This window comes from Oncorhynchus masou, unplaced genomic scaffold (genome assembly GCF_036934945.1).
Source record: "Oncorhynchus masou masou isolate Uvic2021 unplaced genomic scaffold, UVic_Omas_1.1 unplaced_scaffold_1294, whole genome shotgun sequence".
NCBI lineage: Eukaryota > Metazoa > Chordata > Actinopteri > Salmoniformes > Salmonidae > Oncorhynchus > Oncorhynchus masou.
This window is the reverse complement of record NW_027002789.1, coordinates 126,088-141,740: the sequence shown is the minus strand read 5'-3', so window position 1 is coordinate 141,740 and position 15,653 is coordinate 126,088. Positions and strand designations below refer to the sequence as shown.

The 15,653-nt window shown below is 51.1% G+C and overlaps 1 pseudogene; it reads left to right on the top strand.

The window, feature by feature from the left end:
• Positions 1-15,653, top strand: part of LOC135530222 (exocyst complex component 6-like) — a 123,263-nt pseudogene that overhangs the window by 25,658 nt on the left and 81,952 nt on the right.

Here is a 15,653-nt window from a genome sequence, read left to right as displayed (position 1 = left end):
TTCTCAGCGTTATGGTTCCCAATTTGGTTTAAAAGTTTGACCGTTCATAGCCCTATTTGCTCCATCCTGCAGTATGTCTCGACGACTCCTTTTCACTTCCTGGTTCTGCTGTGGGTGTTCTGCGTTTTGTCCAGTAGGGGGAGTCGTAGGTTCACAAACTGGACAGATCTCTTTCAACCCTGTTGTTTTGTTCCCAGTTCACACACCACCCTCAGCTTGGTGTTTGTTTAGCCATCAGATGGCGTTATGACTCTCTGTTAGAAGGATCATGTAGCCTCAGTCTCCTAATATTGACCCATTACTTCTGCAGCCCACTGACTTTAAAGCACTAACTTCAGGCTTTGTGTACAAGGTAGTGCACTGGCTATCAGAGCCCTCCCTCCACTCTGTACCACAGCAGCCAAGCCTACACTGTTGGTTAGGTGACATCTCAACGCATTCTACCCTGTTGGTTAGGTGGTATCTCAGCCCAGACTACCCTGTTGGTTAGGTGGTATCTCAGCCCAGCCCAGCCTACCCTGTTGGTTAGGTGGTATCTCAGCCCAGCCCAGCCTACCCTGTTGGTTAGGTGGTATCTCAGCCCAGCCTACCCTGTTGGTTAGGTGGTCTCAGCCTAGCCCTGTTGGTTAGGTGACATCTCAGGCCATTCTACCCTGTTGGTTAGGTGGTATCTCAGCCCAGCCTACCCTGTTGGTTAGGTGGTATCTCAGCCCAGCCTACCCTGTTGGTTAGGTGGTATCTCAGCCCAGCCCAGCCTACACTGTTGGTTAGGTGGTATCTCATTATCCAGCCCAGCCCAGCCTACACTGTTGGTTAGGTGGTATCTCAGCCCAGCCTACCCTGTTGGTTAGGTGACATCTCAGCCCAGCATTCTACCCTGTTGGTTAGGTGGTATCTCAGCCCAGCCTACCCTGTTGGTTAGGTGGTATCTCAGCCCAGCCTACCCTGTTGGTTAGGTGGTATCTCAGCCCAGCCTACCCTGTTGTTGGTTAGGTGGTATCTCAGCCCAGCCCAGCCTACCCGTTGGTTAGGTGGTATCTCAGCCCAGCCCAGCCTACCCTGTTGGTTAGGTGATATCTCAGCCCAGCCTACCCTGTTGGTTAGGTGATATCTCAGCCCAGCCTACCCTGTTGGTTAGGTGATATCTCAGCCCAGCCTACCCTGTTGGTTAGGTGGTAGCCCAGCCTCAGCTCAGCCCAGCCTACCCTGTTGGTTAGGTGGTATCTCAGCCCAGCCTACACTGTTGGTTAGGTGATATCTCAGCCCAGCCCAGCCTACCCTGTTGGTTAGGTGGTATCTCAGCCCAGCCCAGCCTACACTGTTGGTTAGGTGGTATCTCAGCCCAGCCTACCCTGTTGGTTAGGTGGTAGCCCAGCCCAGCCTACCCTGTTGGTTAGGTGGTATCTCAGCCCAGCCCAGCCTACACTGTTGGTTAGGTGACATCTCAGGCCAGCCTACCCTGTTGGTTAGGTGATATCTCAGCCCAGCCCAGCCTACCCTGTTGGTTAGGTGGTATCCCAGCCCAGCCTACCCTGTTGGTTAGGTGGTAGCCCAGCACAGCCTACCCTGTTGGTTAGGTGATATCTCAGCCCAGCCTACCCTGTTGGTTAGGTGATATCTCAGCCCAGCCTACCCTGTTGGTTAGGTGGTATCTCAGCCCAGCCTACCCTGTTGGTTAGGTGGAAGCCCAGCCCAGCCTACCCTGTTGGTTAGGTGATATCTCACCCCAGCCTACCCTGTTGATTAGGTGGTATCTCAGCCCAGCCTACCCTGTTGGTTAGGTGATATCTCAGCCCAGCCCAGCCTACACTGTTGGTTAGGTGACATCTCAGCCCAGCCTACCCTGTTGGTTAGGTGGTATCTCAGCCCAGCCTACCCTGTTGGTTAGGTGGTATCAGCCCAGCCTACCCTGTTGGTTAGGTGACATCTCAACCCAGCCTACCCTGTTGGTTAGGTGGTATCCCAGCCCAGCCCAACCCTGTTCCCTGACCTTGTAACTCCCCTGTCCCCTGACCTTGTAACTCCCCTGTTCTCTGACCCTGTAACACCCAGCCTACCCTGTTGGTTAGGTGGTATGACCTTGTAACTCCCCTGTTCCCTGACCTTGTAACTCCCCTGACCTTGTAACTCCCCTGTTCCCTGACCTTGTAACTCCCTGTTCCCTGACCTTGTAACTCCCCCTACCCTGTTCCCTGACCTTGTAACGCCCCTGTTCCCTGACCTTGTAACGCCCCTGTTCCCTGACCTTGTAACTCCCCTGTTCCCTGACCTTGTAACTCCCCACCTTGTAACTCCCCTGTTCCCTGACCCTGTAACGCCCCTGACCTTGTAACTCCCCTGTTCCCTGACCTTGTAACTCCCCTGTTCCCTGACCTTCTAACTCTACTGTTCCCTGACCTTGTCTGTTTCAGATCTAACTCTACCCTGTTCCCTGACCTTGTCTGTTTCAGATCTAACTCCCCTGTTCCCTGACCTTGTCTGTTTCAGATCTAACTCTACTGTTCCCTGACCTTGTGTGTTTCAGATCTGTGTACGATGACCAGCCTAATGCCCACAAGAGGTTTATGGAGAAGCTTGAGGTCAGGATCCGTAACCATGACAGAGAGATAGAGAAGATGTGTAACTTCCACCACCAGGGGTTTGTGGACGCCATCACCGAGCTGCTCAAAGTCCCCTGCCCGCAGAGAAACTGATGGTGAGACAGGAGACCCAATCAAATCACAGTGTATTAGTCACGTGCTGCGAATATAACAGGTGGAGAGAAATGCTTACTTACAGGCTCAAACCAACAGTGCGAAAAAAAGGTGTGTGTGTGTGTTCCCTGACCTGTGTGTGTGTGTGTGTGTGTAACTCTCCTGTAGGTAAAGAAATAAAACAACAGTAAATAGACATTTGAAATAAGAGTAGCAGGCTACATACAGACACCTGTTAGTCAGGCCCTGATTGAGGTAGTTTGTACATGTAGATATGGTTGAAGTGACTCTGCATATTTGATGAACAGAGAGTAGCAGTAGCGTAAAAAGAGAGCTAGTTCCCTGAGAAATGGAAACTATGGATCTATCTAGTCTACCTCTATGTTCAACCAGGGATAGTAGTGGATCTATCCCTGACCTAGTCTACCTCTATGTTGAACCAGGGATAGTAGTGGATCTATCTAGTCTACCTCTATGTTCAACCAGGGATAGTAGTGGATCTATCTAGTCTACCTCTATGTTCAACCAGGGATAGTAGTGGATCTATCTAGTCTACCTCTATGTTCAACCAGGATAGTAGTGGATCTATCTAGTCTACCTCTATGTTCAACCAGGGATAGTAGTGGATCTATCTAGTCACCTCTATGTTGAACCAGGGATATGTAGTGGATCTATCTAGTCTACCTGCTATGTTGAACCAGGGATAGTAGTGGATCTATCTAGTCTACCTAAATGTTGAACCAGGGATAGTAGTGGATCTATCTAGTCTACCTCTATGTTGAACCAGGGATAGTAGTGGATCTGTCTAGTCTACCTCTATGTTGAACCAGGGATAGTAGTGGATCTGTCGTCTACCTCTATGTTGAACCAGGGATAGTAGTGGATCTATCTAGTCTACCTCTATGTTGAACCAGGGATAGTAGTGGATCTATCTAGTCTACCTCTATGTTGAACCAGGGATAGTAGTGGATCTATCTAGTCTACCTCTATGTTGAACCAGGGATAGTAGTGGATCTATCTAGTCTACCTCTATGTTGAACCAGGGATAGTAGTGGATCTATCTAGTCTACCTCTATGTTCAACCAGGTATAGTAGTGGATCTATCTAGTCTTACTCTATGTTCAACCAGGGATAGTAGTGGATCAATCTAGTCTACCTCTATGTTCAACCAGGGATAGTAGTGGATCAATCTAGTCTACCTCTATGTTCAACCAGGGATAGTAGTGGATCTATCTAGTCTACCTCTATGTTCAACCAGGGATAGTAGTGGATCTATCTAGTCTACCTCTATGTTCAACCAGGGTTAGCAGTGCATAATTTTTCCCACTGAATGTCTATGACAAGATTTCATGTTCTCTGGTCACGTACGCCCCTCAGCCCTCTCTCACCCCCCCCCTCAGCCCTCTCTCACCAACCCCCCCCCAGCCCTCTCTCACCAACCCCCTCAGCCCTCTCTCACCATCCCCCCCTCAAAGTTTTGGGGATCAACTAGAAGCACAGAAGGACGTAAAAGAAGGTCACATTTAAACATTAGTGAACTTCCCCAAGGGTTCTTATAGAGAAGGAACTATGGGAGGTTTCTCCTCCTAGATGACATCATTCACTGAGCCGGTCTAGTTTCCCCCAGGACCGAGCCGGTCTAGGTTCCCCCGGACTGAGCTGGTCTAGGTTCCCCCAGGACCGAGCCGGTCTAGGCTCCCCCAGGACTGAGCCGGTCTAGTTTCCCCCAGGACTGAGCCGGTCTAGGGCTCCCCCAGGACTGAGCCGGTCTAGGCTCCCCAGGACTGAGCCGGTCTAGGCTCCCCCAGGACTGAGCCGGTCTAGGCTCCCCCAGGACTGAGCCGGTCTAGGTTCCCCCAGGACTGAGCCGGTCTAGGCTGCCCCAGGACTGAGCCGGTCTAGGCTCCCCCAGGACTGAGCCGGTCTAGGCTCCCCAGGACTGAGCCGGTCTAGGCTCCCCCAGGACTGAGCTGGTCTAGGTTCCCCCAGGACTGAGCCGGTCTAGGCTCCCCCAGGACTGAGCCGCCGGTCTAGGTTCCCCCAGGACTGAGCCGCCGGTCTAGGCTCCCCCAGGACTGAGCCGGTCTAGGTTCCCCCAGGACTGAGCCGCCGGTCTAGGTTCCCCCAGGACTGAGCCGCCGGTCTAGGTTCCCCCAGGACTGAGCCGGTCTAGGCTCCCCAGGACTGAGCCGGTCTAGGTTCCCCAGGACTGAGCCGGTCTAGGTTCCCCCAGGACCGAGCCGGTCTAGGTTCCCCCAGGACTGAGCCGGTCTAGGCTCCCCAGGACTGAGCCGGTCTAGGTTCCCCCAGGACCGAGCCGGTCTAGGTTCCCCAGGACCGAGCCGGTCTAGGTTCCCCCAGGACTGAGCCGGTCTAGGCTCCCCAGGACTGAGCCGGTCTAGGTTCCCCCAGGACTGAGCCGCCGTCTAGGTTCCCCCAGGACTGAGCCGGTCTAGGCTCCCCAGGACTGAGCCGGTCTAGTTTCCCCCAGGACTGAGCCGGTCTAGGCTCCCCCAGGACTGAGCCGGTCTAGGTTCCCCCAGGACTGAGCCGGTCTAGGTTCCCCCAGGACTGAGCCGGTCTAGGTTCCCCCAGGACCGAGCCGGTCTAGGCTCCCCCAGGACTGAGCCGGTCTAGGTTCCCCCAGGACCGAGCCGGTCTAGGCTCCCCCAGGACCGAGCCGGTCTAGGTTAACCGAATGATGCCTCCCCCAGGACCGAGCCGGTCTAGGTTAACCGAATGATGCCTCCCCAGGACCGAGCCGGTCTAGGTTAACCGAATGATGCCTCCCCCAGGACCGAGCCGGTCTAGGTTCCCCCAGGACCGAGCCGGTCTAGGTTAACCGAATGATGCCTCCCCCAGGACAGAGCCGGTCTAGGTTCCCCCAGGGCCGAGACGGTCTAGGCTGCCCCAGGACCGAGACGGTCTAGGCTGCCCCAGGGCCGAGACGGTCTAGGCTGCCCCAGGACCGAGCCGGTCTAGGTTCCCCCAGCCCAGCTGCACCGAGGCCAGCTCTCTTTAACTCTCTTTCCCCAGCTGAAAGTGGTCTTTAGATGAGTAGATGGTCTGATTGGTCGACCCAAGGTCGTAACTGGACCAATCATTAGCCAGTATATGAAGCATGTTCAGATCACAGGGCAGCAGGTACTGCAGCAGATCAACTAGCTCACTGGCCATTTTTCTCCCACAGATTAACGAGACTTTTTAATGAACCCCAGAATAAATGGCTTCCTTATTACCATGAGCTAATGAGACGCAATGTGGGAACCTCCCTGTGTGGTCGTTCTGTCCCTACTGTCCCCCTGCACCTGCAGCTGCCTCCCTCCTAACTCAGCCTGAGTTACCTCCGGATCCCTCCACTCTGAATCAACCAGCCAGTGACTGTTTTGTATTCAGCTCTGAAACCCAATGTTTAATTACCAGAAAATGCAGCGGGCTCTTTCACTGTAGACAAGGAATGGCACATAGAGCTCATTGAGGTTATCAGTAAAGGGCCCACTGGTCAATTGGGTCATTGAATTGAATTGTTTGACAAGACCTGTAGAGACAAGTAGAGTTCAAACATCCTCAATGTATAATTGACAAGTCTGTCACAGAATCTGTTGGGGGGGGGGAGGACTGTCATAATCTATTACGCCGCATAAAAGCTTCCATGCCGACCAACAGTTCCAAGTTCCCGTTGCAGATTGAATCAGAATTAGCCCTTGTCCCTGTGCCCTCATGGAGGCTGATCTGATTACAAGGTGAGCAGCTACGACAGGAAGTTGTCTGACAGTAGTGATCTTTTTATTTAAGGGCCAGGTTACCGACACGAACAGAAGACTACAAGACGCCGGCAGAGAGGTAAGACTCTTCGTCCCCCGTGTTGCCTGTGGTCAGAGGAAAGATGGAGACAGGAAGAACCTCTGACTGACCTCTCTGGGTAATTGGGGAGGTCTTAACTCCTTTGACCTCTCTTATGTAAGGTGACAGCCCAAACGGAGGAGGTGATTCGCTGTCGGATACAACAGAGGAACATGACGACCACTGTGGAGAGACTACAGCTGTGTATACCTGGTGAGAGATAATATAACATCTATAAACACTGTGGACTGAAAGCTGTGTATACCTGGTGAGAGATAATATAACATCTACAAACCTTCTTGCTGTTCCTAAATAATATAACATCTTAAACACTTGCTGTTCTTAAAGCTGCCTCTTCTTTCTGTTCTTAAAGCTGCCTCTTCTTTCTGTTGTAAAAGCTACCTCTTCTTGCTGTTGTAAAAGCTGTGTATACCTCTTCTTTAACTGTTCTTAAAGCTACCCCTTCTTTCTGTTCTTAAAGCTACCCCTTCTTTTTGTTCTTAAAGCTACCCCTTCTTTCTGTTCTTAAAGCTACCCCTTCTTTCTGTTCTTCAAGCTACCCCTTCTTTCTGTTCTTCAAGCTATCCCTTCTTTCTGTTCTTAAAGCTACCTCTCTTGTTTCTGTTCTTAAAGCTACACCTTCTTTCTGTCCTAAAAGCTACCTCTTCTTTCTGTTCTAAACGCTACCTCTCCCCTCTGTTCTTTCTGTACTAAAAGCTACCTCTCTTCTTTCTGTTCTAAAAGCTACATCTTCTTTCTGTTCTAAAAGCTACCTCTTCTTTCTGTTCTAAAAGCTACCTCTCTTCTTTCTGTTCTAAAAGCTACCTCTTCTTTCTGTTCTAAAAGCTACCTCTTCTTTCTGTTCTAAAAGCTACCTCTTCTTTCTGTTCTAAACGCTACCTCTCCCCTCTGTTCTTTCTGTACTAAAAGCTACCTCTCTTCTTTCTGTTCTTAAAGCTACACCTTCTTTCTGTTCTAAAAGCTACCTCTTCTTTCTGTTCTAAAAGCTACGTCTTCTTTCTGTTCTAAAAGCTACCTCTCGTCTTTCTGTTCTAAAAGCTACCTCTTCTTTCTGTTCTAAAATCTAACTCTCCCCTCTTATTGTTCCTTTTTGCAGTCCTAGAAATGTACAGTAAATTGAAGGAGCAGCTGGAATCCAAAAGGTACGTGCACTTCCTTACTCTCCTCACGATGTTCACTGTTGTTTCGTCATCAATGTTACTCCACCACAATATATTAACAATAAAGTCCCTCTCTCTAGATAACATGGTGCTTTGGACAGTAAGACCTTAGCAGTTTCCTAGAAACCCTCTCTGGCTCAACATAGCTCACAATCGAAAGGCACTCTGTCTTTACGTCACAGAATTCTGAACAATTCACAGAAATAATGACTGAAGGAAACTGTGCACAGAAGCTATTTCAATGGAACCAAGCAGAGGGGAAGTGAAGCTCACGCTGAACCTGACAGTGATGGCCCTTCCCCGTCGCTTAATGTCTGTTTAATCAGTCACAACACATCACAGGGAGAGGTCACCATTCAAACGCAGGACAGTTGACCTTGTGTGTGCCCTTCTTCACAGCACTGTGCTGGCCTAGACAACATTGCTGTCACAGGCGCCGGTTAGAGAGTTGGAAAGAGACTTCCTAGCTTTGCCATCGATGGCTTCTGTGACATCATGGGCAGCGCCACTGAGTGAAATCTATATTTTAATGTAGACCACTTTCTTCTCTGTTTATTGGCGGTAGACAAACTGAAAATGGGTAGGCCTAAAAGCGCCTCCCGCTGGCCTCTAAAAAAAAGCTCCCGCTTCTTTGGACAGTCCTCTAAAACCTACCGCTGGAGTGGACAGTCCTCTAAAATCGCCTCCCGCTGGAGTGGACAGGCCTCTTCTTTCCGCTGGAAGTGGACAGGCCTCTCGCCTCCCGCTGGAGTGGACAGTCCTCTTTCGCTAAAAGCTCCCGCTGGAGTGGACAGGCCTAAAGCGCCTCCCGCTGGAGTGGACAGGCCTCTAGCGCCTCCCGCTGGAGTGGACAGGCCTCTTCGCTCCCGCTGGAGTGGACAGGCCTAAAGCGCCTCCCGCTGGAGTGGACAGGCCTCTAGCGCCTCCCGCTGGAGTGGACAGGCCTCTAGCTCCGCACACACACACTGGGCAGGACACAACACACTTAACTTTCATGCCCTACACAGTTCATTTGGGAAAAAAAAAACGATTGGTGTGAGTGTTTTGAGTCTAAAAGCCCTCATACTGTTTAGGACTGGTTCCCAACCAAGACTACTAGGACCCCTGGGGTACTGGGACTATCCACAGGGGGGGCTTCAGGACTACTAGGACCCGTGGGGTACTGGGACCATCCACAGGGGGGACTTCAGGACTACTAGGACCCCTGGATTACTGGGACTATCCACGATGGGGCTTCAGGACAACTAGGATCCCTGGGGTACTGGGACTTTCCACGGGGGAGGGGACTTCAGGACAACTAGGACCCTTGGGGTACTGGGACTATCCACAGAGGGGGACGACTTCAGGACAACTAGGACCCCTGGGGTACTGGGACTATCCACAGGGGGGACGACTTCAGGAATACTAGGACCCCTGGGGTACTGGGACTTTCCACGGGGGAGGGGACTTCAGGACAACTAGGACCCTTGGGGTACTGGGACTATCCACAGAAATAATGACTTCAGGAATACTAGGACCCCTGGGGTACTGGGACTATCCACAGTGGGGGGGGACTTCAGGACAACTAGGACCCCTGGGGTACTGGGACTATCCACAGGGGAGACTTCAGGACTACTTAGGACCCTGGGGTACTGGGACTATCCACAGGGAGGGGGACTTCAGGACTACTAGGACCCCTGGAGTACTGGGACTATCCACAGGGGGGCCTTCAGACTACTAGGACCCCTGGGGTACTGGGACTATCCAGAGGGGGACTTCAGGACTACTAGGACCCCTGGGGTACTGGGACTTTCCACGGGGGGACTTCAGGACTACTAGGACCCCTGGAGTACTGGGACCATCCACAGGGGGGGTACTTCAGGACTACTAGGACCCCTGGGGTACTGGGACTTTCCACAGGGGGGGCTTCAGGACTACTAGGACCCCTGGGGTACTGGGACTTTCCACTGGGGGGGACTTCAGGACTACTAGGACCCCGCTGGGGTACTGGGACTATCCACATGGGGGGGACTTCAGGACTACTAGGACCCCTGGGGTACTGGGACCATCCACAGGGGGGACTTCAGGACTACTAGGACCCTGGGGTACTGGGACTATCCACGGGGGAGACTTCAGGACTACTAGGACCCCTGGGGTACTGGGACTATCCACGGGGGGGCTTCAGGACAACTAGGATCCCTGGGGTACTGGGACTTTCCACGGGGAGGGACTTCAGGACAACTAGGACCCTTGGGGTACTGGGACTATCCACAGAGGGGGGTTTTCAGGACAAAAGGACCCCTGGGGTACTGGGACTATCCACAGGGGGGACTTCAGGACTACTAGGACCTCTGGGGTACTGGGACTATCCACAGGGGAGACTTCAGGACTACTAGGACCCCTGGGGTACTGGGACAATCCACAGGGGGGACTTCAGGACTACTAGGACCCCTGGGGTACTGGGACCATCCACAGGGGGGACTTCAGGACTACTAGGACCCCTGGGGTACTGGGACAATCCACAGGGGGACTTCAGGACTACTAGGACCCCTGGAGTACTGGGACTATCCACAGGGGGACTTCAGGACTACTAGGACCCCTGGGGTACTGGGACCATCCACAGGGGGACTTCAGGACTACTAGGACACCTGGGGTACTGGGACTATCCACAGGGGGGGCTTCAGGACAACTAGGATCCCTGGGGTACTGGGACTTTCCACGGGGGAGGGGACTTCAGGACAACTAGGACCCTTGGGGTACTGGGACTATCCACAGGGGGGACTTCAGGACAACTAGGACCCCTGGGGTACTGGGACCATCCACAGGGGGGACTTCAGGACTACTAGGACACCTGGGGTACTGGGACTATCCACGGGGGGGGGGACTTCAGGACAACTAGGACCCCTGGGGTACTGGGACTTTGTCTTCCACGGGGGGGAGGGGACTTCAGGACAACTAGGACCCCTGGGGTACTGGGACTATCCACAGGGGGACTTCAGGACTACTAGGACCCCTGGGGTACTGGGACCATCCACAGGGGGGACTTCAGGACTACTAGGACACCTGGGGTACTGGGACTATCCACAGGGGGGACTTCAGGACAACTAGGACCCCTGGGGTACTGGGACCATCCACAGGGGGGACTTCAGGACTACTAGGACACCTGGGGTACTGGGACTATCCACGGGGGGGTTCAGGACAACTAGGATCCCTGGGGTACTGGGACTTTCCACTGGGGAGGGGACTTCAGGACATGGGGGGTACTGGGATGTCCACAGAGGGGGGGACTTCAGGACAACTGGGGTTACCCCTGGGGTACTGGGACTATCCACAGAGGGGACTTCAGGACTACTAGGACCCCTGGGGTACTGGGACTATCCACAGGGGGGACTTCAGGACTACTAGGACCCCTGGGGTACTGGGACTATCCACAGCGGAGACTTCAGGAATACTAGGACCCCTGGGGTACTTTGACCATCCACAGGGGGGGGGACTTCAGGACTACAGGACCCAGCCCAGGTTCTTTGTCATGCTCCACAGGGGAGACTTCCCAGGACCAGGACCCCATGGGGTACTGGGACCATCCACAGCCCAGGTCTTTGTCATGACTACTAGGACCCCTGGGGTCTTTGTCATGCTATCCACAGGGGAGACTTCACCCTACCAGGTCTTGGGGGTGTTCATGGGGCCACTGGGCAGAGCAAGTTATAACCCAGCCCATGGGGTTATTTGTCATGTCATCACTGCAGTTAAGACCACCCAGCCCAGGTCTTTGTCATGTCACTCACTGGGTTAAGACATGCCCAGGTCTTTGTCATGTCATCACTGGGTTAGGACCACCCAGCCCAGGTCTTTGTCATGGCACTCACAGTAAACACCACCCAGCCCAGGTCTTTGTCATGCTACTCACAGTAAACACCACCCAGGTCTTTGTCATGCCACACACAGTAAACACCACCCAGCCCAGGTCTTTGTCATGCCACTCACAGTAAACACCACCCAGCCCAGGTCTTTGTCATGCTACTCACAGTCTTTGTCACCACCCAGCCCAGGTCTTTGTCATGCCACTCACAGTAAACACCACCCAGCCCAGGTCTTTGTCATTCCACCCAGCCCAGGCCTTTGTCATTCCACCCAGCCCAGGTCTTTGTCATGGCACTCACAGGTCTTTGTCATTCCACCCAGCCCAGGTCTTTGTCATGCTACTCACAGGTCTTTGTCATTCACCCAGCCCAGGTCTTTGTCATTCCACCCAGCCCAGGTCTTTGTCACCACCCAGCCCAGGTCTTTGTCATTCCACCCAGCCCAGGTCTTTGTCATTCCACCCAGCCCAGGTCTTTCACATAAACAGTCCTTTGTTACATTGATAAAAGACTGAATCAGTAAACATCCACCCAGCCCAGGTTTCCATTTGTCATGGCATCCATTTGTAAAGTATGAAGTATGAAGGCCAACCAGACTAGAGAGGAGGGATGAGCTGTGACGGCAGGTATCTGTGTTCCAGATACTATGCTGCGTTGAAGACCATGGAGCAGCTGGAGAAGGTGTACATCCCCCGGGTCAGTCGCTACCGCTTCTGTCAGATCATGGCTGAGAACCTGCCCAAGCTCAGAGAGGACATTAAGGACATCTCCATGTCCGACCTCAAGGACTTCCTGGAGAGCATCAGGAAACACTCGGACAAGATCGGAGAGACCGCCATGAAACAGGTATGAGACGTTGTTGTTGTTGTTGTTGTTATTATTGTATAGAAACAGGCAGAGTACAGGTGCTAAACAGGTATGAGACTGGCCCTTTGGACACTGTGTTAACTGACCTCCAGACGAGCTTCAATGCCATACAACTCTCCCTCCGTGGCCTCCAACTGCTCTTAAATGCAAGTAAAACTAAATGCATGCTCTTCAACCGATCGCTGCCCGCACCTGCTTGCCAGTCCAACATCACTACTCTGGACGGCTCTGACTTAGAATACGTGGACAACTACAAATACCTGGGTGTCTGGTTAGACTGTAAACTCTCCTTCCAGACTCACATTAAGCATCTCCAATCCAAAATTAAATCTAGAATCGGCTTCCTATATTGCAACAAAGCATCCTTCACTGATGCTGCCAAACATACCCTTGTAAAACTGACCATCCTACCGATCCTCGACATCGGCGATGTCATTTACAAAATATCATCCAACTCTACTCAACAAATTAGATGCAGTCTATCACAGTGCCATCCGTTTTGTCACCAAAACCCCATATACTACCCACCACTGCGACCTGTACACTCTCGTTGGCTGGCCCTCGCTTCATACGGTTCGCCAAACCCACTGGCTACAGGTCATCTATAAGTCTTTGCTAGGTAAAGCCCTGACTTGTCTCAGCTCACTGGTCACCATAGCAGCACCCACCAGTAGCACGCGCTCCAGCAGTTATATTTCAGTTATATTTCACTGGTCACCCCCAAAGCCAATTCCTCCTTTGGCCGCCTTTCCTTCCACTTCTCTGCTGTCAATGATTGTAACTGCAAAAATCACTGAAGCTGGATATTTATATCTCCCTCACTAACTTCAAGCACCAGCTGTCAGAGCAGCTCACAGATCACTGCACCTGTACATAGCCCATCTGTAAACAGCCCATCTATCTACCTACCTCATCCCCATACTGTATTTATTTATTTATCTTGCTCCTTTCCACCCCAGTATCTCTACTTGCACATTCATCTTCTGCACCTCTACCATTCCAGTGTTTAATTGCTATATTGTAATTACTTCACCATCATGGCCTATTTATTGCCTTTACCTCCCTTATTCCTACCTCATTTGCACACTGTGTGTGTTTTTATTATTTTCTACTGTATGTTTGTTTACTCCATGTGTAACTCTGTGTTGTTGTATGTTTGTTTACTCCATGTGTAACTCTGTGTTGTTGTATGTTTGTTTACTCCATGTGTAACTCTGTGTTGTTGTATGTGTCGAACTGCTTTGCTTTATCTTGGCCAGGTCACAGTTGTAAATGAGAACTTGTTCTCAACTGACCTACCTTGTTAAATAAAGGTGATATATATATATATATATATTTTTTTTATTATTATTATTTTTTTTTATTTTTTTTATTTTTTAGAAAATGACTGTGTTGTCTGTACCTCCCAGGCTCAGCAGCACAGGACGTTTAACAGTGTGGTTCAGAAGCATGACAGTGGTATGGGCTACACCAAGCCAGTCTACTCCCTGAACGGCCGGACGCCAACGCAGCACAACGGCCTCGCGGCGGAGGAGGGAGTAGACCAACCAGAGGAGGAGGGAGTAGAGGAGGACCAATCAGAGGAGGAGGTGAGAGAGGACTCTTCTTCAAAGTAACTTTTCAGACCTCTTTTTCATAGTTTGTAATTTTTCATACTCTTTGGTCCAGTATTAAAACAACACGTTGAAGTTATCCACACTTAATGTGAAGGCACCCTGTACATCATTTACAAGAAAAGCCAAAGTGATCATGAAACTGTTGAAATGAGTGAAGGACTGAGTCCTGACTGTGGGTCACTACATTGTACAATGGCGTCGGAGAAGAAGGCTGATGTTTTAGGTCCCCGATCGATTGTGTTTTTTTGTTTGTTTATTTGCGTTGTTTGTAACTTATTTTGTACACAATGTTGCCGCTATCGTCTCTTATGACCGAAAATAACTTCAGGACTGCGATTCCTCACCACGGACTGGCACAATCCTTTTATTTTTAGCGTGTCTGACGAGTCCGACGTGAGGGATACTACTTCCTGGGTCACAGGCCCAGATCCTCGTGATTTGCGTGAAGAGGAGGACGGGGAAAAAGGGGCCAGAGGGCGGGCTGCATTCTGAGAATTTGGGAATCAGGGAAACTAATATCTGTTTTACCAAATTTCTATCAGCCTTTAAATGTGCAACCAGTGGGGAAAGAACTCACATGGACCACATTTACTCCACACACAGAGACGTATGCAAAGCTCTCCCCCGCCCTCCATTTGGCAAATCTGAACATAATTCTATCCTCCTGATTCCTGCTTACAAGCAAAAACTAAAGCAGGAAGCACCAGTGACTAGATCAATAAAAAAGTGGTCAGATGAAGTAGATGCTAAGCTACAGGATTGTTCTGCAGCTCAGACTTGAATATGTTCCGGGGTTCCTCTGATGGCATTGAGGAGTACACCACATCAGTCACTGGCTTCATCAATAGGGGCATTGAAGACATTGTCCCCACAGTGACCGTACATACCTCAACCAGAAGCCATGGATTACAGGCAACATTCACACTGAGGAAAAGGCTAAAGCTGCCGCTTTCAAGGAGCAAAACTCTGACCTGGAAACTTATAAGAAATCCCGCTATGCCCTCCGACGAACCAACAAACAGGCAAAGCATCAACACCGGACAAAGATCGAATCGTACTACACCGGCTCTGACGCTCCTCAAATGTGACAGGACTTGCAAACCAATACAGACGACAAAGGGAAGTACAGTCGAGAGCTGCCCAGTGAAACAAGCCTAACAGAAGGGTTAAACTACTTCTGTGCTCGCTTCGAGGCAAATAACACTGAAATATGCATGAGAGCACCAGCTGTTCCGGAAGACTGTGTGATCATGTTCTCCGCAGCCGATGTGAGTAATGTCAAAGTTCAGAAGGCTGCAGGGCCAGACGGATTACCAGGACGTGTACTGCGAGCATGCGCTGACCAACTGGCAAATGTCTTCACTGACATTTTCAACCTCTCCCTGTCCGAGTCTGTAATACCAACATGTTTCAACCTCTTAGCGATCCCTTCACCCCATTCCCGCTCAACTCCGTTAACGGGATTGATTTGACAACATCCAGTGAAATTGCAGCGCACCAAATTCAAAAACAGAAATACTCAAAATAAGAATTCATAAAACATACAAGTGTTATGCATCAAAATACAGCTTAACTTCTTGTTAATCCAGCCGCAGTGTCAGATTTCAAAAA